At 41.0% G+C, this 23,095-nt stretch overlaps 1 protein-coding gene across 6 annotated transcripts in view; it reads right to left on the bottom strand.

The window, feature by feature from the left end:
* Positions 1–23,095, bottom strand: part of Fggy (FGGY carbohydrate kinase domain containing) — a 394,333-nt gene that overhangs the window by 127,597 nt on the left and 243,641 nt on the right. The gene's annotated exons all lie outside the window — the stretch shown is intronic.

The following is a 23,095-nucleotide window of genomic DNA, read 5'->3' as shown; positions in this document are numbered from 1 at the left end:
ATGGTCCCAAACTCAAGGAAATCTTAATGTGACAGAGCAGGCAGAGTGAAAATTTTTGAAAGTTTACAATAAAACATGCCAAGTGCTACAATGGTATAGGAGAGAGTTGATAGTAGCTCAAAGGAAGGAATAGCAGGCTACCTGGAGAAGAACGAGTACCTCACAGGGGTGGCCACCCTGAAGTGGGGCTTTGAGGGAGGAGGATGTGTTAGCATAGACAAGGGCATCACAGGCAGAGAGGGCTCAGTATCATGGAGCTGCACATGCAATTTGATTTTATGGGGGCTCAGTTTAGTGTTCTGCATTTCATTCAAATGAAAGATCACATGGTTTAAAGGACAGGTATAACTCTGAATATTGCATTCAAAAATTTTCAATTTTTGAAATTGTTAGAGTTGGGGAAAATCCTCAGTGAAATGACCTTCTATGTCAGATCATAATAAAAAGGAGATAATAATAATAATAATAATAATAATAGCAGCAGCAGCAATAGTTACTGTGCATTTATCATTGCCACAAAATCTTCTCGGCTGTTTACACACATTGTCACATGCAACACAATGAGTTTCTGAACTCCACTTCATAGTTGAGGAAATCCATGCTGTAGGTGGTTAGATGGCCAGTAAATGGAAGAGGAGTCAATTCAGAGTCAATTCCAAGGTAAAACCATCAACTTGTTTCCCTCTCTAGACCTAATTCTCCTTGTCCATAAAAAGTAGACTGCACTAGATAAAGATGCTTACTATCCCTTTTTTCTTTGAGATTTTCTATAATCCCATGAAGTGGAGTCATTTTCTCCCAGTGGGTCAATCAGAACTCTCCAGCAAGGGATTTCAACAGACTGTGCCCTCACATGGCCTGAGGTTTTTGGAACTACCTTAGTCTGTCTCTTGGGGGTTCCCCAAGGGCCCCCTTGTTCTATTGCCTCCCTAACCTGTGGTGGTTTTGGCTGTCAAGTGGATGGGTTGTATTTATTTACAACATCTGACATTAATTGAGCATATATTCAGCAAATATTTGTTGGACACCTGCTGAGTGCATACTAATGTTTTAAACATGAAAAGATATGGGGTGATAGACTTCAGAGCCACATTGTGACAGAGTTCCTGTCTTCCTGAAGCTTATAATCTCATGGGAGTAGAGTTCAGGATGGGCTGAGAGGTCACCCAGGTGTCAAGTTACTTGTGAGTATACATGTGCTTTCAGACTTAGAGTTAACCTGATGGTATGTAGCCTCAAATACACTCAGCCTGTGGTAAAGGTAAGACAAACACAATGTGGGTAAGCAAACTGCCACAATCAGAAATGGTAACAGTCTGGAAGCTTCTCTCCCTGTGCTCAGCCTCTCTTCGTGACTGTGCCCAAGCTGGCTCCATGACTGGATGTGATTGGCAGAGCTTCATCCAAGGCTATGCTCCCATCAGCTGCTACAGGGCAAAGCCTAGACACCCGCTCACACCTCTTCTGGGTAGATGACGGGCTGGGGGAAGGAGCTGCTCCACCTCTGTCTGTTATGTCTACCCCCAGCCCATCATCCTGAAGCTGCCCTGACCTAAGCCTCTGGCAGAGGAGGAGGCAGGCTTCAGGCGCCAGTAGTCTTAGTGGGAAAAGGAGGTTTTGTTTTGAGTGTCTCTGGCCAGGTTGGGATTTTGAGAGGGTAGCCACAGGCATGTGTGGGACCGAGTATTTCCATGGTGGCTCATCTCTTCTTCCAAATGGATGACTATGCTATCATCTTACTAGAGCAAAACCATTTATACACATTCCTGCCAACTCCTAGATCACCTCGCAGTTCCAAAAAGAGCACAGAGAAATCTGTTCATGAATGGGGCTCCCAGCACTCACCTCTACCTTTACCCTTCTCAGACTGAACTGTAATGAGCTGCTACCTTGTCTGCCTCTCCTATAGAAGATACAACTATGTCTTATCTTTAAGGCAGTGATCATGGTGGAGTAAAGTGAGTACTGATTTCAAGTCAGTCTACCGTAGGTGATTCTGATTAGGTCATTTACTGGCCATGAGATTTTGAGTCTTTCTGAGACTCAGTTTTCTCATCTGAAAATGGGGACAATCTCATCAACCAGAGTTGTGTCCAAGTCCTGAGTGCTGCAATGTGGGTAAAGACCCTGGGATGCAGCATACATTCAAGGAGTGATAAGCAACAGATGGCTTACTTCTATTACTTTCTGGGACAGTGGAAAGTCCAAGGACCTAGCCTCAGGCCCAGCCTCTACTCCGTTATTAACTCTGTGTTATTGATAGGTTCTTGCCCTATCTGGAATCCTCTCCCATGTTTGTCTCCCTCCCTCCATCTCCTCGGCTCATCAGCTCCGATGTATTTATTGACAATTTTGATGCTTTTGAGTGCAACTTTTAATCCCAAATTCAGGCCTTGCACCAGAGTTCCACACTGGCTATTTGACCTGGATGTCCTGGCAACATGTCCCAAATAGAACTTGCCATCCTTCCTCCCAGGGATATTCTGGCTCTGGGTCCCTGTCTCAGGATACCATTTCTGACTGGTTTATCACAGGTCACTGTTTTCTGTCAATTTCATTTTTCAAATGCAAGCCTTCCTGTTTCCCCCATTGCCACTGCATTAGTCCAGACCCTCATCACGTTTTTCTTGGATTATTGCAACAGTGATGAAATTGGTTTCCCTGCTCAAATACTGTGCTCCATCCCACATCTTATAAAGCCCTGCCTGCTCAGAGAATCCACCTTCCCTACCTTTAGCATAATGACCATTCCAATATACAAACCTGATCAGGTTATGTTCCTCCCTTAAGTCCTTCAAAAGCTCCCATGACAAATGAGACTTTGTGACCTGCTTTTTACCTATTTGTTCAGCCTAAACACTATGTTAATATTTCTTTGTCCTTTGCCCCTATTCTTTTTTTTTAATTTGTTTTAATTAGTTAACATGACAGTAGAATGCATTTTGACACACTGAAAACAAATGGAGCACAACTTCTCCTTTCTCTGGCTCTACAGGTGCAGAGTCAAACAAGTAGTGTAATCAGACATGTTTATAGGGTAATAACATCCATCTCATTCCACCATTTTTTCCATCCCCACATCCCCTCACCCCCTCTCACTCCCCTCTGTACAATCCAGAGTTACTCCATTCTTCCCTACCACTTTCCCCCATTATGGATTAGCAACTGCTTATCAGAGAAAACATTTGGCCTTTGTTTTGGGGGGTTTAGCTTATTTCACTTAGCATGATATTCTCTAGCTCTATCTGTTTACTGCCAAATGCAATCATTTCATTCTTCATTAAGGCTAGGTAATATTACATTGTGTATATGTACCACATTTCCTTTATCCATTCATCTGTTGAAGGGCATCTAGGTTGGTTCCATAGCTTTGCTATTTTGAATTGAACTGCTATAAACAGTGGTGTGGCGACACCACTATAGTATACTGATTTTAAGTCCTTTGGGTATAAATCAAGGAATGGGATTTCTGGATCAAATGGTGGTTCTGTTCCAAATTTTCTGAGGAATCTCCATACTTCTTTCCATAGTGGTTGCACCAATTTGCAGTCCCATCTGCAATGTAGGAGTGTACCTCTTTCCTCATATCCTTGCCAAAATGTATTGTTGCTTGTATTCTTCATAATTGCCATTCTGACTGGCGTGAGATGAAATCTTAAAGTAGTTTTGATTTGCATTTCTCTAATCACTAGATTATGAACATTTTTTCATGTTTATTGATCAATTATATTTCTTCTTTAGTGAAGTGTCTATTCACTTCCTTAGTCCACTTATTGATTGGGGTTTTTTTTTTTTTTGGTGTTAAGTTTTTTAAGTTCTTTATAAATCCGAGAGATTAGTGCTCTATCTGTGGTGTGTGTGGTAAAGATTTTCTCCCATTCTGTAGACAATCTCTTCACGTTATTGATTGTTTCCCTTGTAGATAAGAAGCTTTTTAGTTTGAATCCATCCCATTAATTGATTCTTGATTTTACTTCTTGCACTTTAGGAGTCCTGTTAAGGAAGTCAGGTCCTAAGCCAACATGATGAAGACTGGGCCTGATTTTTTCTTCTGTTAGGTGCAGGGGTCTCTATTATAATTCCTGTCTTTGATCCACTTCGAGTTGAGTTTTATGCAGGGTGAGAATGAGAGGTTTAATTTCATTTTGCTACATATGGACTTCTAGTTTTCCCAGCACCATTTTTTGAATAGGCTATATTTTCTCCAATGTATGTTTTTGGTGCCTTTGTCTAGTATAAGATAACCATATTTATGTGGGTTTGTCCCTGTTGCACCGATTTTTTTTAATGTGCCATAACTATCAGAGGCTAGGCTGAAGATTTAGTGAACAACTTGAAATTCACAAACTGTGCCATTTTCTTTTTCATCTTTGCATCTTCATAAATTCTACTTTTCTAACTCGAACACACTCTCTCTCACCTTCCCATAACTAACTCTTACATGACCTGTTGAGATCAGACTCTATATTATCTCCCTTGGGATGCCTTCTTACACCCTGACTTCTACCCCAATGCTAGTTGAGGATGTCCTACCTGCCTCTTCCCTTAATTCTCTGAGCCTCCTATAACACAGGCTGGGACCACATATTATGTGCCTATGTGCTCAAATCTATAAAGACTTAGGTAATGTGTAATAAATATGTAGCATGTGTGCAATATGGTTTGCAAACTAAATACCATACAAATGTAGGGCATGTCTATTATTTCATTAACATGACAATATCCATACACATTAAGAGAAATAATAGGATATAAAACAAGTCAAGGGTTAAAGGTACAGCTCAGTGGTAGAGCATGTGCTTAGCATGCACAAAGCCTGGGTTTGATCCCTAGCACCAGAGTGGAGTAGGGGAAAATGTCTCATAAACTGTAAGTGACATGTAGTTCATAAAGCTCAGACTTGCCAAAGTTTCTTCTCCTCTACTCAGAGGCTTCTGAAAAAAAAATCTCTAGTAAAGAGTTTTCCCTTCCTAGAAACTCAATCTCTTTATTTCAGTCTGAGCAAAACAAGAACATATGAAACCTGTCTACAGATCTCCTGGGACTTAGCAGTTTGAGCGGGCAAAGAGGGCACTGAGCAGTTCTGTCACCCAACCAAAAAGTCCCCAAATTTGGGATGGAAGGAGGCAGCCAAATGTTGCCTACAATGTCCTAAATTATTTGCAAAGTATTTTGGACTCCTTAAACCCTGAATTCCTCATTCTTTATCATCCTCAAATCCATATGTGATCACAATAGAAATTTAATCCATATGTTTCTCATTCACTTATACTTAACACACCCAAAGTTACTTTGCAAGAGACACTGAATAGTCAATAAAACTTTGAGGCCTTCCAAAAGTTCCCCCAAATCTTCTCCCCTGCTCTACAGAAAAGAAGTCACATGTGGCCTCCTGTATACAAATGCCTGGCCAGCTCCAATGAAATCAGACTGGCTTGCAGATTTGAAAGCTCTGAGCTGTGTGACTCCAAAAACATAAAACTATATCATGCATCTTTTTCTCAATCCAAACAATCTGTGGTGGATAAACAATCATTGGTCTGTTATGTGGATCCTGAAGGGGGTAGGTGGCACAGGGGAAAGAGTTAATGAGGTGTGGAGCTCTGTCTGCATAGTACTTATCAGATGGAGTCTTAATCCTGTTCCTCTGATGTCACAGAATGGCCTTCAGAGTCTAAATCACACCTTCTGTTTTACTTACATGCCCCAGGAATGAGCATAGTATAATTATTACATGGCCCTGAGATATGGCCAAACAATGTAATTTTTCTAAACTAGCTATTAGAAAATATAGTTCCCTCCTAAAGACTGTAGGATTTAGTTGAAAGGATGCCTGGGGCAGCCTTCTGGCTAAGGTTGATCAGCAGGTGCAGACAGATGAAGATGACATATCCTTTGCTCTTGCCACATGTGTCCCCCTATTACCCAGTGAGATGGCACTCATATTACTGCCAAATTGTGGACACTTTATCCTCCTGCACTGCTCTTGATCACTTCCTGAGTTTCCCTTGCTATGACCCTTTTCTCTGATATCAATGTCTGGCCTCAGATATCATCTCATGGCTCTGACCACCAACTTAGACTTTCTGGTTTGAAGTCAATGTTCTGCTTTAACTTGCTGTTTACCTTTAGTCTTCAGGATTTTCATCTCAAATATGAAAAAGTAGGCCTTGTTAAAGATATTAAAGGACTAAATGTGGCACAATCTATTACAAATCTTGGTACAGTGCCTGGTACATTCAGTGACCCAGGAACCATAGCCTGTGTTAATATCATCACCTCCACGCTAGCCAAGGTGTATTGCCTATTTATGGATTGGAGAGCTTGTGAGTTTAATTTTAAAAAGTAAGACCTGAGACTATCTAAATAAGAATTCTAAACTGGGGTAGAGAGGTTGCACTGGCTCCAGAGAAGAGAGAGAATCAACATGGCTGCTTGAATGGGTTAGCTTATATGGGAAAGGTCTGTCACTGGGAGGCTTTACCCTGCTAAAAGCACGTTGTATAAAGGCAATGAGAGCCTGAGATGGTTACATTAAGGCATCTTTTAAGAAAAGTCAGAATTTCTGTGCACAGGCATTGGCCATTGCCTTTTGGAAGTGTTCCCCAAAAGAACCTATTTATGCTGCCCAGGTTGGGCTTAGAGGAATTGAGGACACAGCCATGCAAATCTAGATTCTGAAAAATCCTGATCTTCAGAACTCTTCCTTCACTTTTGGCCTAATAGAAGATGAGATGGTAAAAATGCCTGGCAAACAGAAGGAAAAAAAGTATCCACAGATAAGTGGGTGGCTTCCTTACAAAAAAAAAAAAAATTATAAACCGAGAAGTATTTATCAAATATCAGTTAAGGGAACTAGTGTGAAGGAGTTTATCCTGTACATCTTTGTCTCAAAAATGACAGTGATAGTTAAAAAACAGTGATGAAAGAATAGGGGAAGGTCACAAATATACAGAGTATGAAACCCAGTTTTCTTTAGCTCCTCAGTATGTTTCCAGGGACAGCACATAAGTGGCACATATGTCACTTTGTACCCACGGCTGACAGAGCTGATCCCAGCCCTCCTTACTGCTGGATCTGAATGAGGCCTCTAAAGCCTACAGACCAGTGTTCCAGGAGCCACTGCAATCCCCCAAGGGGACACATGCTGGAAGTCTCTATTCTCTCCAGATAGGCCATGCTCACATACATTCCCCTCCCTCAGATGCTAGCTAGGCAAGCCTGAGTCTCACCCAGTTATGACAGAAAAGGAAACGGAGGTCAGAGAAATAACTCAAGTTCCTTTCTGGACTTACAGCTAGGACAGAACCAGGATTTTGACCCAAATCTGGCTCAAGAATTCATGTCTGAGACACTTATTTGAAGAAAAAGAGTGTGGCAAAAAGGAGAGGCAGGGACATAGCAGGCAGAGAGCACCTTCTTCCAGAGTTGGTCTGGAGCTAGCCCAACTCCTTCTGGGCCCTGAATGAAATATGTCCCTTGGTAAATTCATCAGAAGTGATGGGATTTCCCTACGCTCTTGAAAGAAAAAAAAAATCACATATTCCAGCGTTAGCTTTCCTCCTTCTCCATATTCAACAGCAGTACTTCGAGAATGTTAAATGAACCTGGGGTTAAAGAAAATGCTTAAAACTTGTTTTTACATTTAAATGAGTTCTTATAAAAGGGAAATTGTTTGTAACAGAGACAGAGGGGACTCAAAGAAGAAAGACTGTTCAGAGAGAAAGTTGATCTGGGAGGGCTTAACCTCTGCCTGTTCTCTATAAAAGACCATACTAATATGTAAGGTATGCAAACACTGTAGAACAATCAGAAACAAATGAAATGATGGCTCTGGAATAACAGGATTCAGCTGGAAGCAATGGCCAAGAGGCAGCTTTTGTTATGAATAGATCATCTGGATGTGAAGCAGGCCTGATTTTAACCCTTGGAGTAGGCCAGAGAGGGTATGCGAATGATATGGGACCCATCTGGATTTCTTCAGTAGAAAAGAAAAACGAAGAAAAGCAACTATCTTTAACATACCCGGGCATGATGAAGGACAGAGTTAGACTCCTGTGAGGGTGCTTTCAATGGAGATTGCATACGATTAATCTGAAATGTGTATAGTTTGCTAACCAATGACATTATAATTGCTTCTAGTTTTTAATAAAAGGGCATTATAAATGAACATGGTGGGGGTGGGGAATGGGAGGGAAGGCAACTTACGCTTGCCAAGTAGCTACTATGTGCTCTGTGCTTGATAAATGCTCATTTGTAATCTTCATGGTAATCTGTGCTTTTTTTCAGTTTACAGATGAAGAAACCATGGCTCACCGAGTTCATAGCCTTGCTCACGGCCATACAGGTGCCAGGTGGCAGGATGGGGCTTTGATCTGCACCTGTCTGATTTCACATTCTTCCCACTCTACCTTGCTGCCTCTTAGCCACTTGTGAACCCTGAAGGTCAAATGAACAAGAGGGGCTGAATGGAACAAGTCCTCACCTTTCCCAGAATTTTTAGCTTTTGCTGTGGGGTCACAGAGAAGACCCATAGAGCCCTGCAAGGAGAAGGGTGCTGCCCAGGGCTACTCTCAAAGAGTAAGCTGTGCCCTATTTCTGGAGACCCATAGATTTTCCCTTCTCTCTCCCTCTGTCTCTTCCTTTCTCGCTCACTTTGAACTCATCATGTAGCAATCAGAGACAAGATAAAAAAGAAACTAGCTCCCAGGGTCAGTCTGGCTTTTGGAAGTGTGAATTCCAGCAGAACCCTCTGTGCCTTGATACCTAGAGTGTGGTGTGAGCTTATTTACCATTGGCCTTGGCAATTTGAGAATTTGGCTCTCAACTGATGGACAGATATTAGGGTCAGGAGAAGGAGCTATTTTTTCACTTCACTGTCTGACTTTTAGGATGGTGACTGGGCACCCAGCCCTGATAGGATGGAATAGACCTGTGTATCTCCCCATAGGGGATGCAGCATAGGGGGAACTGGTTCCTGAGGTGAGGGGCTGGTGAGGTGCTTCCTTGGCTGACTGGAGTCATGAAGACGAGGTCTGGCTTCACCAGAAATTGCAGCTTCCTGCAGCAAGTTATGAGAACTTGAGTCCTGGCTGTTGCCTGTTAGAATGTTTGAGAAAGTAAGATAGGTATCTTTGTCCCCATTTTACAAAGGCATTTTGAGAGAAAACCCTGCACACAGTCAATAGTCAGCAAGGGAGAGCTGGTCATTTAACTCCTGTGCTCCTAATTTCTTAAGTCAGGAAATGTTAAATCTACATTTATCTGTGTACAGAATATTGTTGATTCTGGTCTCGTTGATTCTGCTTAAGAGGCAAACAGCAACTGTGCCAGCAGAAGGGAGGGAATGGCTTGAAAGGGAGTGGGTTTGGGCGGAAGAAATATGCATCTCATTTTACATGCCAGACCATGAGGATTGCACCATTTTTCAATTTGTGTCTCTAATGGGTTGATGGTAAAAAGATACTTGATGTTTACACTTGAGGCATTATCTTAAGTGATACTCTGCACTCATCTGCTGAGTTTACATAAAAGTTGCCTCCTAGGGTTGCAGGGGCTATTAACTGAGATCTTGTGTTCAAAGTACCTGATTTAGCTTCTGATACAGAACAGGTTCCCACTATGGGGTAGGAGAGTAGGAGCCAGGAAGTGTCTGGGAACTGTTGAGAATTAAGATTGTCCAAAACAGAGACACTTGACATATTCCTTTGGCAAACATTTAATTGAGTACCTACTAAGTGTCAAACCCAGGGGAAACAGTTTTCAGTGAAGTGGGGATTCTGACATTTAATCCAAGAATAGCAAATAGCTCTGATAAGCACCTCAATAAAGGTATTAGATCTTAGTATGAGGACACCTTGGAGAGGAGTCATGGTTTAGTCAAAATGTGGACTATACAGTGACAAGAAAGATCACATAAATGTTCCACTGGCATACATATAGATCACAAGACAATCAGTTCTTTGTGCTATGTCACACAATAATGATTAAATGCCTGTAAGATTGGCATCTTTGTCCCTATTTTATAGAAAAGGAAACTGAGGCTGTGTAATATAACTTCCTCAAGGTCAGGCAAGTAAGGAGCAGATGTGAAAATGAAATGTTGAATCTACAATTAGAAGGGCAGGCAGTGGTCAGTGCTGAAGGACTATGTTATGCTAAGGTGTGGGATTTTTTTTTTTTTTTGAAGGTAGTAGGAAAATTTTTTGGTTGTTTTGTAGCTAGAGGTCCACCAACTTAGGGCTGAGTCCCTGGAGCATGTATTCAGCATTACACAGTGGTTCCCTTCAGTTTGTTTTGATTTGCAAGTAAATGTAACAGGAAATGTTCATCATCTGTTCCGCTGCTTGATAGTTCACAGGCTGCATAACTGTCCCCACAGAACTAGGTTTTGCTGGTCCTCTGGAGCCTCAGAGCTCCATAGCATTTTCATGGTGTTTCAGGAGGTGTGGTTTCTTCTCTTGCTAAGTCAGAAATTTCATGCAGAGGAAAAGAGGCTTTGCCTTAAACATGTTTCTTCAGAAGGCCCTTCCCTGCCTGACTGCATTCTATCTGTCTACCTTTCCTCAAATCCATGTCTCCATCATCACCTTTTGCCTCTCCATGCTTCAAAGGTACTAAAACTGCTAATCTGATGTTGGACTTCTAAGCCACCCAACCAGCCTGCTACAGATGCTGACCCATGTATCAGCGGTAAGCCCTGAACACTTCAGAGGGAAAGAGCATATGCCGGGAGCTCCAGACCGGTTTGTTCTCTGTTTCACTTGATTCCTGAGCAAGGTCCTGATCCCTCCTCTCTCTCACTCATGACATGTCTTGTCTTGAGGCTCTGCATTTGAATATAGACTCTCCTTGACACCTTTAGCTTAGCTGTACTCCATCCACAAGCTCTCGTAGCTCTGAAAACTTGGTGAGGTGGACATACAGAGCTGGACTCTGGTCAGGCACCAGCCTGGCCTAACACCCTGTAGAAGGGTGTGCTTCATGGGACCAAAAACACCAGAATGCTCTTCCATTGAGGAAATATCCCATATCAACTGTGAAATTTCCCTCTTTACAGCCCATGTCAATGTCCCTGAGAAATCTACATGCTAAAGTCAAATGAATCACTCAAGTTCACCTATCTAGAAAGTGCCAGTGTCAAAAATAAAAGATTTCTTCCTATGTCTAAGGCCAGTGAGTTTTCTGTTGGCATTATATTGAGAAGGACTATCTAGGTTTCAGAAAAGTCAGAAACACCCTGTATTTCCCCAGGCCATCATTCTTCCAGTTTCCAGAAGGATAATGTAACAGATAGAGAAAGTCTCACTCATTTAAAAAGTTTTGATTCTGGTAAGAAAGATTCTATAGCACTATTTATACATAGCATAAAGGGATATAAAAGCATTTTTTTTTCTTAGTGGCAATGAATAGATATGAGATCATTAGCCTACGGTGAGGAAGCTCCTCCATGTCCCACACCAGACCTTCCTAGAGATGTTATTGCTTCATGTCAAGGACAGCATCCAAACATCAGACACAGCAATATGAATTTGGGGCATTATAACAAGAAGTCCTTCAGATCCTCTAGTGTGGAAAGGCTTCAAGAACACCTTCAAAATGCACAAAAAAATAAGCATTCACCACTACCACCTCATCTCTAATGTTCATCCCTTTGTACACCTGAATTCAGATAGTTTCATCCAAAATTCACTGAAAGGCAACTTTGTGTCAGGGGTACATGAGGTACTGATGATTCAGAAATGAATGCTCCTTGGTATCTGCCTTCAAAGAATTTATAGCCATGTGAGCAAGGAAGACATAAGCAGGTAACTATATTAAGCATGGGTGAGGCACACCATGATAGAGCTTTGTACCCTGGGAACACACAGATGCTCCACCTATCTATGAAAGTATCTAGGAAGAGACTTGTAGGAGGTAAGAAGCCTGAGTACGAGTCAGACAGGAAAAAGAGTAAGAAAGAGTGGAGGCAATAGTTCTGCAGGCAGGGGGAGAGGGAGCAGAGAGTGACACATGCTCTAATGCACGACTGGATGAGAGAGAAGGTGATGGGAATGGTGCAACCTGGGATAGAGAGTCAACCCAGGCCACGTTGTACAGGGATCACCATGCTGCTAAGGATTTAGAAGTAATCCACAGAAGGGAAAAGAATAGCAATTCTGACTGGTAGGAGAGACATCAACCCAGAATTTTTTTTTCCCTCTCTGGGACTCAATTTTTTCATCTGTAAATAAGATTACTGAATTTGGGTACAGTCCCATCCCCCACAGCGGACACTCCACCGAGGCAGTCAGCGGCCACCATCCGGGAAAGCTGAAGGATACACCGCCACTCTCCTTCAGAGTGCAACATCAAAACAGGTCGGTGTCATTCAGCTCACCCCCCAGACAGCGGGAATTCGCATAAAATCTCTCCTAGGCTTGCCGGGAGAGGGAGTATCAAGCTGAGCCTCCATAAAGACTAGGGGGAAACCAGAGACACCTGACCTCCAACCCCTCCTCCCAGTAGCAGCCAAAACGAAACCTGGCTAGCCAGCGCTGGGGGAGGGGCAAGCAGAAAAAATCAAAGGGATAGAGTGCCAAGGATCCCAGCAGCCTGCAGCAGGGCCCCGGAGATCCAGGCCAACTGATTCGCGCGGCCTGCCCTGCGGCTACAGAAGGCATGGCGCCTCAGTGAAGCCATTAATTAGCAAGCAGGGAGGTTAGGGAAGGCCATTAGGTGGAATCCCACCAGCCAAGCCCACACGGACCCTTGGGCCGAGCACGGGATCTCAGAAGGGGAAGGAAGCGGTACAGTCCCATCCCCCACAGCGGACACTCCACCGAGGCAGTCAGCGGCCACCATCCGGGAAAGCTGAAGGATACACCGCCACTCTCCTTCAGAGTGCAACATCAAAACAGCGGACACTCCATCCAGGCAGTCAGCGGCCACCATCCGGGAAAGCTGAAGAATACACCACCACTCTCCAACAGCTTGCAACATCAAAACAGCCAGCAGCAGGACCCCGGAGATCCAGGCCAACTGATTCGCGCGGCCTGCCCCGCAGCTACAGAAGGCGTGGCGCCTCAGAGAAGCCATTAATTAGCAAGCAGGGAGGTTAGGGACTGCCATTAGGGGGAATCCCGCCAGCCAAGCCCACCGCCCACGCCCGGAACAGGCCCAGCGACCTGCCAGCATTGTAGTCACGACACCCCAATTGGAATAGGGACAGAGCAGAGCCGCCTTCCACTCCCGGAACAGGCCCAGAGAGCCGCCAGCGTGGTAGACATGTCACCCCAATTGGAGTAGGGGCACAGCCGCCGCCCGCACCTGCAAGGGAGACTTTTCAAGTATACAAGAGCAACATAAATAAATAGGGGGTAAATTTCAAAACACAACAGTTGCACCAAGCAGAAAGAAACGCGAGCAGTATGAAAAGACAAGGAAAGAAAGGACCACAAGCAATGCAGGTCAACTCAACTTTAGAAGAGGTAATAGCTGCAACAGATGGAATATCAGATAAAGAGTTCAGGATATATATGCTTCAGATGATCTGGAGTCTCAAGGAAGACATGAGACAGCAAAATCAGACAATGAAAGATCACATTGACAAACAAATCCAGGAAGTAAAAGATCAATTTCACAGGGAGATAGAGGTAATAAAAAACAAACAAATTGAAATTCTAGAAATGCAGGAAACAATAAACCAACTTAAAAACTCAATTGAGAATACTACCAGCAGAATAGATCACTTAGAAGAGAGAACATCAGACAATGAAGACAAAGTATTTCAACTGGAAAAGAACATAGACAGCTCAGCAAGTCTGCTAAGAAACCATGAGCAGAACATCCAAGAATTATGGGACAATATCAAAAGACCAAATTTAAGAGTCATTGGGATACAGGAAGGCACAGAGCTCCATTCCAAAGGAATAAACAGTCTATTCAGTGAAATAATACGAGAAAACTTCCCAGAATTGAAGACTGAGACAGAATCCCAAATCCTAGAAGCCTACAGGACGCCGAATGTGCAAAATCATAAGAGATCCACACCTAGACACATTATAATGAAGATGTCCAACATACAGAATAAGGAGAGAATTTTAAAAGCTGCAAGAGAAAGAAAGCAGATTACATTTAGGGGTAAACCAATCAGGATAATAGCTGATCTCTCAACACAGACTCTGAAAGCTAGAAGATCCTGGAATAACATATTTCAAACACTGAAAGACAATGGGCTCCAACCAAGAATCGTGTATCCGGCGAAATTAAGCTTCAGGTTAGAAGATGAAATTAAAACCTTCCACAATAAACAAAAGTTAAAAGAATTCGCAGCTAGAAAACCATCTCTTCAAAAAATCCTTGGCAAAACATTACAGGAAGAGGAAATGGAAAATAACATTGAAAACCAACAATGGGAGGTAGGACAGTAAAGGGGGGAAAGTAGTCAAAGAGGATAACAAATCAGGTTTAGTAACATCAATAAACAAATATGGATAGAAGAACAAACCATATCTCAATAATAACCCTAAATGTTAATGGCTTAAACTCACCAATTAAGAGACACAGGCTAGTAGAATGGATCAAAAAACAAGACCCAACAATATGCTGTCTACAGGAGATGCATTTGATAGGAAAAGATATACATAGAGTGAAGGTGAAAGGTTGGGAAAAATCATATCACTCATATGGACCGCGGAAACAAGCAGGAGTGTCCATACTCATATCTAATAAAATAGATTTCAAGCCAAAGCTAATCAAAAGGGATATAGAAGGACACTTCATACTGCTCAAGGGAACCATACACCAACAAGACATAACAATCATAAATATATATGCCCCAAATAATGGTGCAGCTGTGTTCATCAAGCAAACTCTTCTCAAGTTCAAGAGTCTAATAGACCAACATACAATAATCATGGGAGACTTCAACACACCTCTCTCACCACTGTACAGATCTTCCAAACAAAAGTTAAATAAGGAAACTATAGAACTCAATAACACAATTAACAACCTAGACTTAATTGACATATATAGACTATACCACCCAACATCAAGTAGCTACACTTTTTTCTCAGCAGCACATGGAATCTTCTCAAAAATAGACCATATACTATGTCACAGGGCAACTCTTAGACAATACAAAGGGGTAGAGATAATACCATGCATCTTATCTGATCATAATGGAATGAAACTGAAAATCAATGATAAAAGAAGAAAGGAAAAATCAAGCATCACCTGGAGAATGAACAATAGGTTGCTGAGTGATCAATGGGTTTTAGAAGACATCAAAGAGGAAATTAAAAAATTCCTAGAGTTAAATGAAAACACAGACACAACATATCGGAATCTATGGGACACATTGAAAGCAGTTCTAAGAGGAAAATTCATTGCTTGGAGTTCATTCCTCAAAAAAAGAAAAAACCAACAAATAAATGATCTCATACTTCATCTCAAAATCCTAGAAAAAGAAGAGCAAAACAACAGCAAAAGAAGTAGAAGGCAAGAAATAATTAAAATCAGAGCTGAAATTAATGAAATTGAAACAAAAGAAACAATTGAAAAAATTGACAAAACTAAAAGCTGGTTCTTTGAAAAAATAAATAAAATTGACAGACCCTTAGCCATGCTAACGAAGAGAAGAAGAGAGAGAACTCAAATTACTAGCATACGGGATGAAAAAGGCAATATCACAACAGACACTTCAGAAATACAGAAGATAATCAGAAATTACTTTGAATCCTTATACTCCAATAAAATAGAAGATAGTGAAGGCATAGATAAATTCCTTGAGTCCTATGATCTGCCCAGATTGAGCCAGGAGGATATAGACAACCTAAACAGACCAATAACAATAGAGGAAATAGAAGAAACCATCAAAAGACTACCAGCTAAGAAAAGCCCAGGACCGGATGGGTATACAGCAGAGTTTTACAAAACCTTTAAAGAGGAACTAACACCAATACTTTTCAAGCTATTTCAGGAAATAGAAAAAGAGGGAGAACTTCCAAATTCATTCTACGAGGCCAACATCACCCTGATTCCGAAACCAGACAAAGACACATCAAAGAAGGAAAACTACAGACCAATATCTCTAATGAACCTTGACGCAAAAATCCTCAATAAAATTCTGGCGAATCGGATTCAAATACATATCAAAAAAATTATACATCATGATCAAGTAGGATTCATCCCTGGGATGCAAGGCTGGTTTAATATACGGAAATCAATAAATGTTATTCACCACATCAATAGACTTAAAAATAAGAACCATATGATCATCTCAATAGATGCAGAAAAAGCATTCGACAAAGTACAGCATCCCTTTATGTTCAAAACGCTAGAAAAATTAGGGATAACAGGATCATACCTCAACATTGTAAAAGCAATCTATGATAAGCCACAGGCCAGCATCATTCTGAATGGAGAAAAATTGAAGGCATTCCCTCTAAGATCTGGTACAAGACAGGGATGCCCTCTCTCACCACTTCTGTTCAACATAGTCCTCGAAACACTGGCCAGAGCAATTAGACAGTCAAAAGAAATTAAAGGCATAAAAATAGGAAAAGAAGAACTTAAATTATCACTATTTGCAGATGATATGATTCTATACCTAGCAGACCCAAAAGGGTCTACAAAGAAACTACTAGAGCTAATAAATGAATTCAGCAAAGTGGCAGGATATAAGATCAACACGAATAAATCAAAGGCATTCCTGTATATCAGCGACAAATCCTCTGAAACGGAAATGAGGACAACTACTCCATTCACAATATCCCCCCAAAAAATAAAATACTTGGGAATCAACCTAACAAAAGAGGTGAAAGATTTATACAATGAAAATTACAGAACCCTAAAGAAAGACATAGAAGAAGACCTTAGAAGATGGAAAAACATACCCTGCTTATGGATAGGCAGAACTAACATCATCAAAATGGCGATATTACCAAAAGTTCTCTATAAGTTCAATGCAATGCCAATCAAAATCCCAACAGCATATCTTGTAGAAATAGATAAAAGAATCATGAAATTCATATGGAATAATAAAAGACCCAGAATAGCAAAAACAATACTAAGCAGGAAGTGTGAATCAGGCGGTATAGCGATACCAGACTTCAAACTATACTACAGAGCAATAGTAACAAAAACAGCATGGTACTGGTACCAAAACAGGCGGGTGGACCAATGGTACAGAATAGAGGACACAGTAACCAATCCACAAAACTACAACTATCTTATATTTGATAAAGGGGCTAAAAGCATGCAATGGAGGAAGGATAGCATCTTCAACAAATGGTGCTGGGAAAACTGGAAATCCATTTGCACCAAAATGAATCTGAATCCCTATCTCTCGCCGTGCACAAAAGTTAACTCAAAATGGATCAAGGAGCTTGATATTAAATCAGAGACACGGCATCTGATAGAAGAAAAAGTTGGTTATGATCTACACGCTGTGGGATTGGGCTCCAAATTCCTCAATAGGACACCCATAGCGCTAGAGTTAACAAATAGAATCAACAAATGGGACTTACTCAAACTAAAAAGTTTTTTCTCAGCAAAAGAAACAATAAGAGAGATAAACAGGGAGCCTACATCCTGGGAACAAATCTTTACTCCACACACTTCAGATAGAGCCCTAATAACCAGAATATACAAAGAACTCAAAAAATTAGACAATAAGATAACAAATAACTCAATCAATAAATGGGCCAAGGACCTGAACAGACACTTCTCAGAGGAGGACATACAATCAATCAACAAGTACATGAAACAATGCTCACCATCGCTAGCAGTCAGAGAAATGCAAATCAAAACTACCCTAAGATACCATCTCACTCCAGTAAGACTGGCAGCCATTAGGAAGTCAAACAACAATAAGTGCTGGAGAGGATGCGGGGAAAAGGGCACTCTTGTTCATTGCTGGTGGGACTGCAAATTGGTGCAGCCAATTTGGAAAGCAGTATGGAGATTTCTCGGAAAGCTGGGAATGGAACCACCATTTGACCCAGCTATTCCCCTTCTCGGTCTATTCCCTAAAGCCCTAACAAGAGCATGCTACAGGGACACTGCTACATCGATGTTCATAGCAGCTCAATTCACAATAGCAAGACTGTGGAACCAGCCTAGATGCCCTTCAATAGATGAATGGATAAAAAAAATGTGGCATTTATACACTATGGAGTATTACTCTGCATTAAAAAATGACAAAATCATAGAATTTGGAGGGAAATGAATGGCATTAGAGCAGATTATGCTAAGTGAAGCTAGTCAATCTTTAAAAAACAAATACCAAATGACTCCTTTGATATAAGGGGTGTAAACAAGGACAGGGTAGGGACGAAGAGCTTGAGAAGAATATTTACAGTAAACAGGGATGAGAGGTGGGAGGGAAAGGGAGTGAGAAGGGAAATTGCATGGAAATGGAAGGCGATCCTCAGGGTTATACAAAATGTCATATAAGAGGAAAGGAGGGGTAAGACAAGAGAATACAAATGGAAGAAATGATTTACAGTAGAAGGGGTAGAGAGAGAAAAGGGGAGGGGAGGGGAGGGGAGGGGAGGGGGGATAGTAGAGAATAGGACAGACAGCAGAATACATCAGACACTAGAAAGGCAATATGTCAATCAATGGAAGGGTAACTGATGTGATACAGCAATTTGTAAAAGGGGTAAAAGCGGGAGTTCATAATCCACTTGAATCAAACCGTGTAATATGATGTATTAAGAACTATGTAATGTTATGAACGACCAATAAAAAAAAAAAAAAAAAGATTACTGAATTTGATGATCTTTAAAGTTCCTTCAAGTCTCCCATTCTGAGAGTTCAACAAATGTATGATCATGGTCATAGCATTATTTTTCATGTTACTATAGAATTGCTAGCTAAACATAATAAATGTGTGCCTAAAAGATCATATAAGCACTAATGAAAGAGAAAGAATACAAAATCTGGCTCTAAGAAACCTGAGTTCAAAGACAGGTAAGCTGCTTACTGGCCATGCACCTGGGTAACCATATACTCTTTCTCATCAATAATTCAGGAACAGCAATGCTTAATGGGGTCACTGAAAGGATTAGAGGACAACAAATATTTCAAAATATCTGGCCCATAGCAGGTATGTAATAAGCGTCCACTGACTCTCTTAACTGGAGAAGGCAGAGTATGGCTCAGCATATTCTTTCCATTGTTATCATATGTTCATTACATGCCAGATCTTGGGTACGCAGAGATGAGTGAGCCACAGTTATAGCTTTCTAAAGTTCATGACCTGGTGGCAGAGACACATACATTTAAAAAAATAAAATGTCATAAGTGTAATAAAAGTCTATGTGCTATGGCAAAAAAAAACGGAAGATGAGACTATTTTTTTCTGAGGCTCATACAAAACTACAGAAAAAGGTGTTATTTAAAATGGTGACCAATAGTTTATAAACATGCTATTTAAGACACTAGATAGATCCTACTCCATAAAAGTTATAAGATAATTTCATCTTTAGGTCAAATTTTATCCAGTAAGGAGGTTTTTAACTAGGAATCCTAATGAAATTTCTCATCAGGCAAATGAGGAGAAAGTAAAAAAGAAATGAGAAAAGGCATTATTTCATCTATAAGTTTTTAATTTTCCAATTTTGCCAATAAAATATTACTACCTTAGCCAAAAACCTAAAAGGGATCTTACTGGGGAGGCCCAGAGCTAACGTGACTGATGGGCCTCATTTTCTGAGTGGTTTCAGGAAGATATGAAATGACCGCATGTGCTCAACAATCTAATGACATTTCCCCCATGTATAAATTAGATGGAAAGTTTTCAAACACATTATTGATCACTAACATTTAGCTTTATAATACAAATAATGGGGGCATTTTCAACTTCTAACTATTAGGCCAACTGAGAGAAAAACTACTCACTTTCTACGGTCATGAGAAAGGAGGAGATGTGCTTTTCCTTGAACCAACAAATGAAAGAAGCTTGCAGAAAATTACCAACCTACTATGTGTGCTTGGAACATTTTTATAAAGAAGCAGCAGCAGAAGAAAGAGATGAAGAAGGGTAAATAGCTGTGATGGGATATATATATATATATATATATATATATATATATATATATATAATATTTTAAGGTACTTCTGAAGAGGCTGGTGATACAGCAAGAAAAAGTACAAACAGCAGTCTTCCTGGAACTTCAAGTCTGGTGGACAGTGAGGTGATAAAAATAACTTAACATTCAAAGGAAATGATTAAGAGTGTGAAGAAAGAGCCTACAGAATGGAAGACCTTTCCCAGCTACTCCTCTAGGAGGAGATTAATATCCAGAATATGTAAAACAAACAAACAAACAAACAAACAAAACATCAAAAGAACAAACAACCCAATACACAAATGGGCAAAAGAACTAAATGAACATTTCTCAAAAGAAGAAATACAAATGGGCAACAATTATAAGAAAAAACGTACAACATCCCTAGACAAGGGTTTATTGTTTTCTCTTCTATGGAGAAATAGAGAAAAAAGAGAAAACAAAAGTGGGTGATCGAATGAAACTGAAGGGAGATCCATGGAGTAGAGGAAGGGATGGTGGGGGAGGGAGGAGGAAAAAAAGAGGAAGTGCAGAATGAAACTGACCAAACTGAAGAATGAAACTGACCAAAATCCCTAGCAATCAGGGAGGTGCAAATCAAAACTACTTTGAGATTTTATCTTACTCCAATAAAAATGACAATCATCAAGAAAAATAATAATAAATGCTGGTGATGATATGGGGGAAAATGTACACTTATACATTGTCGGTGGGACTGCAAGTTAGTGAGAGCACCTTGGAAAGCAGTATGGAGATACCTCAGAAGACCTGGAACGGGCTGGGGTGCTGTGATGCATGCCTGTAATCCCAGAGGCTTGGGAGGCTGAGGCACGGGGATCAGGAACTCAGAGCAGGTCTCAGTAAAAGCAAGGCACTAAGCAACTCAGTGGGACCCTGTCTCTAAATAAAAATAGAAAATAGGGCCAGGAATGTGGCTCAGTGTTGGAGTGCCCCTGAGTTCACTCTCCAGTACTCCTATCTCCACCAAAAAAAAGACTAGGAATGGAATCACCATATGACCAGCTATCCTACACCTTAGTATTTATCCAAAAGAACTAAAATCAGCCTACTATAATGATACAGGTGCAATTCACAGCAGTGAAGTTATAGAACCAGTCTAGGTGCCCTTTTAACAGATGAATAGATAAAGAAAATGTGGTATATATACACAATGCAGTTTTACTCAGTCAAAAAGAAGAATGAAATTATGGCATTTGCAGATACATGGATGGATTGGAGAACATCATGCAAAGTGAAATAAGCCAGACTCAGAAAGTCAAGGGTTTATTGTTTTCTCTTCTATGAAGAAATAGAGAAAAAAAAGGGAAAGTAAAAGTGAGTAATCCCATGAAAATTGAAGGGAGATCAATGGAGTGGAGGAAGGGGAGAGTGGGGGAAGGAGGAGGGCAGGAAAAGGAAGGAACTGCAGAATGAAACTGACCAAACTACGCTATGTACATACATGAATATATCACAGTGAATTTTACCTAAAAAGCCAATAAAAAACAATAAACAGAAGAAATACCAGCAGAATAGAGGAAGGGAAACAGGGAGAGAGAGAGAAGGGAGGGAAAGAGGAAGTACTGGGATCTCAAATGGAACGAACTATATTCCATGCGTGTATGATTATGTGAACATGAACCCCACTATTATGTGTAACTACAATTCACTAATAAAAATGTTAAAAATAAATGCATATTGAAATATATGTCAGCTGGAATGCTCTGTTGAAAAACAAGACAGGACAGAGAGAATGAGCAGTGTGGTGAAGACAGGTGTTGTTACTTTAATACAGAGTGGTCTGGGTGGACCTTAATGATGAGGCTTGTGCAGAGACTGGAAGAGGACAAGGGAATGAAGCATGCAGTTAAAAGCACTACAGACAGAGAGGTAAGAGCAAGTGCAAAGACCCTGTGGTAGGGCTGTGCTTGCTATCTTAAATAATGTCCAAAGAATTAGTGCAGCTAGAATTGTAGGAATAAGGAAGGTGATAGGAGAGGAGGGCAGAAAGAGAGCCAGGTCTTCTTGGCCTTTTAAGGACACTGGCTTTAAGTAAAATAGGAAACCATTAAAAATTTTTGAGCAGAGGAGGAACATCATCTGAGTTATGTTTTAACCCCCACCCCCACCCCCGTCCCCTCACCATATTGTGATGAGAATAAGCTGCTGGGGACAAGGAGACCACAGCTGCTTAGGCCAGACAGGACAATGTTGGCTAGATTCTGAGTATATTTTGTTCATAGAATTGACAGTATTTACAGATGGATTGGAATAAGATGCAAGAAAAAGAGGTCAAGGATGTTTTCAAGGTGTTTTGATTGGGTCTGCAAGAATGGAATTGTTCTTAACTGTTCTAGAAAGACAATGAGAAGTGGTTTCAAGGAGTGAGAAGAATCAGGAATTCAGCTTTGTACACATTACATTTTAGGTATCTATCAGAAAATCAGGAAGTGAGATTGAACAGGGAGCTAGAGGGACTAGTCAGGGTATCCACAAAGATACATACGGGGGAGTCATGGTACACAGGTGCTCTTTTCAAGCTGTAAAGTCTATGTGACATCACTAAAGAAGTGAGGGCAGATGGGAAAGGGAGAGGTCTCAGAGGAGGAGAAAGATTTAAGGCACCCAAATTTAGCAACTGTGGCAATGGGAAAAAATTAGGCAAAGAACAAGCACAAGAGTGTTTTGGAAGGTAAGTGGACTCAACTGTGAAGAGCAGGTTCTACTACGCCTGATGCTGCCCAAGATCAACTAGGATGAGAACTGCCTTTGGACTTGGTGACATGAAGGCCACTGGGACTGAAACAAACACTCAAAAGTTATTGTCATGGAGGAGCTTGTACAATGTCTGACAGGACTCAAGAGAGAGCAGGAGGAGGTGGCATTATCCACAGCTCTGCAGAAACAGGAGCAGAAGAGTGGGATGTAGGTGGAGAGGTCTTCTCTCCTCCCCTCCCTCATTCTTTAGAGCGAAGTTGTTGGATCATGTTGTAATTTTACATGATTAAGTAGAGAGGGACAGGGAGGAGGGGAGGGGA

Source organism: Urocitellus parryii, chromosome 11, assembly GCF_045843805.1.
Source record: "Urocitellus parryii isolate mUroPar1 chromosome 11, mUroPar1.hap1, whole genome shotgun sequence".
Lineage (NCBI taxonomy): Eukaryota > Metazoa > Chordata > Mammalia > Rodentia > Sciuridae > Urocitellus > Urocitellus parryii.
Note: the sequence above shows the minus strand (reverse complement) of the source record. Positions and strands in the feature narration are given on the sequence as shown.